Genomic DNA, 3,066 nt, shown 5'->3' on the forward strand with positions numbered 1-3,066 from the left:
CTTTTAGACTCATCAATTCAGATTGTTAACTACAATTCTGGTATGAGAGAGATCATCCATAGTGTGAATAAAACAGGAGACCAGAGAAAAGAAAAAAAAAAAAATACATGCAGTCTTAGAGTTCGATTCACTATTCTTCCAGTAGGTGGAGCTGTGCCCACCGGGCCACGCTTCTCCTCTCAGTAGGCGGGAGCCAATCGCTGTGCAGCAGCTCTTCCTCCTGGACTGGGCGGGTCTCTAATCCTGAGTGCACCGGTGATGCTCACCACAATATTGGCTACACACCAAGTCTGCTGTTCCTGTGAGCCCTGTTTTCAAGAACGCCTGGGCACATTCTCCCTGTTTGCCATTCCCTTGGACCCTAAGTTTGTAGAGCTTGGGGCTGAGAACCCCCAGCGAATTTGCTTGCCCTCTGGTAGCCACGCCCCTGGAAGCTGGTGCAAGAGACCTCAGTTGTCAGCACTGGTGATAGCGGTAGCCGGAATTCCGCGCCGCGGGTCCCGCGCCACTCCTGATTCCCCTGTGCAAGAGCCGGGCGGGCGGGGCTTTTAGCAACACCCGGCTGGCGGGGACTGTCCACAGGAGCGCGGGGTTGGGGGTTGGGGTGGTTGTTTCCAGTGCCGAACTGCCAAAGGCGGCTCACAGAGCTGGGAAGGCAGGACCCAGCCTTCCGTATGCTCGCTGCAATGTGTGAGCAGTGGTTTTTCGGCTGGGCCGGCGGGACTGCGCCCCAGTAGGAGCTGTTTACACGAGCGCGGCGGGGCAGGGGTGGGGGGTGGGGGTCGTTGTTCACAGCACCGAGCCGGCGGGGGGGAGGGGGTGATCGGAGGGGGTGGTCGTTTGCAGCGACGAGCCGCCTCTGCGCTAGGCCGGCTAGGGCCCAAGCAGGCTGTGGCCGTTTGTAAGTAGGCTGCAAAGTGTGGGCAGCAGTGGGAGTTCGGCGTTGGCCGTGAGTTCCTGCTGAGTTTCACTCGCTGAGATTCACTCGTCTGAGACAAAGTGACCCCTCTAATAGACTTACTAATTCCCGGCAGGTCTCCTTTCTGCGGAATTTTGCTAGAAGTCCCTCAGCAGGCCGTATGCAGGTGAATTAGTGGTCCTCTCTGCTCCCGTTCCTGCGGAGGCATTGAAAGTGCTGCCTCCTTGCCGGCAGCCATGTTGGGTCCTCCAGAGTATTTTTTTAAATACTTGCTGAGAGCTAGGTACAGACAGGGTCTCACCAAATTGCTTATGGTCTTACTAAGTTTCTGAGGCTGGCTTTGAACTTGAAATCCTCCTAATTCAGACTCCTGAGTTGCTGGAACTACAGGAAGGTGCCACCACATTTGGCTAAACTGTGTACTTTAAATAGTCAAAATGCATATGTAAATTATATTCCAATGAAACTGTTTCTATTTATTTATTTATTTATTTATTTGGTACTGGAGATTTAACCCAGGGCTGCTTAACCCCAGAGCCATATCCCCAGCTCTTTTTTCTTTTTATTTAGAGACATGGTCTCACTAAGTTGCTTAGGGCCTCACCAAGTTGACGAGGCTGGCTTTGAACTTGCAATTCTCTGGCCTCAGCCTCTGGAGCCGCTGGGATTACAAGTGTGCATCACCTCACCTGGCTTGATTTTAGATTTTAAAAAAGCAATACTTGTTTACATTTTTTAGATTGTACAGGAATCTACATTGCTGTCATCCATTTACCATTGGAAGAACATTTTCTTTGTTTCCATTTTTAGATTATCATGAATAATGTGTCTGTGCAAATTTGCTCTAGTTTCTGTGTGAAGATGTATTTTTATTTTTATGACTTAAAAGTCAGATTTTTGAGCATCTAGTTGGTGTATGTTTTACACTCTAAGAGATTTTCTTAATGAGCCTGTATTCAACGACAGCATATGAGACTTCCAGATTTTGCCATGCACTGGCATACCAACCCCAGGCATAATCAGTCTTTTTTTTTTTTTTTAATCATGTTAGTCACTCTGAGATATGCTAAGTGTCAGGTAGTATGTCCTTGTGGTTTCAATTTGCATTTTCCTAGTGACTAGTAAACAATGAACAACTTTTTGTGCATTTACTAAGCATTTGTAGAACTTTTTATTTAAATATTCTCCCATTTTAAAATCATGTAAATTTTCTTATTGAGTTTTTTAGTGTTCTTTATATACAACTTTTATCAGATAAAATTTGTAATCTTTTCCCAGTATGTGAATGGTCTTTTTTGCTTTCTTAATGCTATCATTATAGAACAACATTCCTAAATTTTATAACTCACCAGGAATTTGGATGTATGGAGGTTAATACATGGACTAAAATTAATATGAAAATTGAAGGCATAAAATTTTTAAAATAATTAAATATTTAGTTGGATGTTTTGATTCAATGTAAGTATAATTATAAGTTGCTGGCAACAAAATTCCTGAATCTACTGTTAGTATTCATGACAGCTTAAAAATGGAGATTTTTCTCTATAGCTACTTTGTTGACAATTCTTCATCTGCTAAGGAGATGTACAAAGCATAGAGAGAACAGGAAGTTCTGAAAATTATGAATACTTTATCAATCCTGATTCTAGGGATACATCTCTATCATGTTGAATGACTGAAAAGAAAAGAATATCAGAAAATATCTCAATTTAAAATACTGAAATTTTAACCTCCTAGTTATTAACATCGATCTCAATCCATCATGTTTATTGAATGAATAGTATAAGTTTGAAAAGATGTATAAGTAGATGAATTGGTGATGGCCACTGAATAGAACACAAAACCTTCAGTGCTCAATGCATCTATTGAACCACTTGAAAGAGAAAGACTTGGAAATAATTCAGGTATATAATTGAGCCTTATTTTTCATATTTTCTAAAACTATTCAGTGAGTTTTTCTCTTTAAATGTCTTCTCTATTCATGATCTTGTATTTGATTAGTTCTGGCATTACTGAGTTGCAATTGCTTTTCAAGAGTCACAAAGAGCTATTAGAGGATTGAGAAAGCAAGTGAGGGAAAGGCCCTTCCAGAAAGGTGAATAAGGGTCTAATTGGTACAATTATCCTCGGCAAGTCAGATTTCATCT

Source organism: Callospermophilus lateralis, chromosome 5 (assembly GCF_048772815.1).
Source record: "Callospermophilus lateralis isolate mCalLat2 chromosome 5, mCalLat2.hap1, whole genome shotgun sequence".
NCBI classification, from domain to species: Eukaryota; Metazoa; Chordata; class Mammalia; order Rodentia; family Sciuridae; genus Callospermophilus; species Callospermophilus lateralis.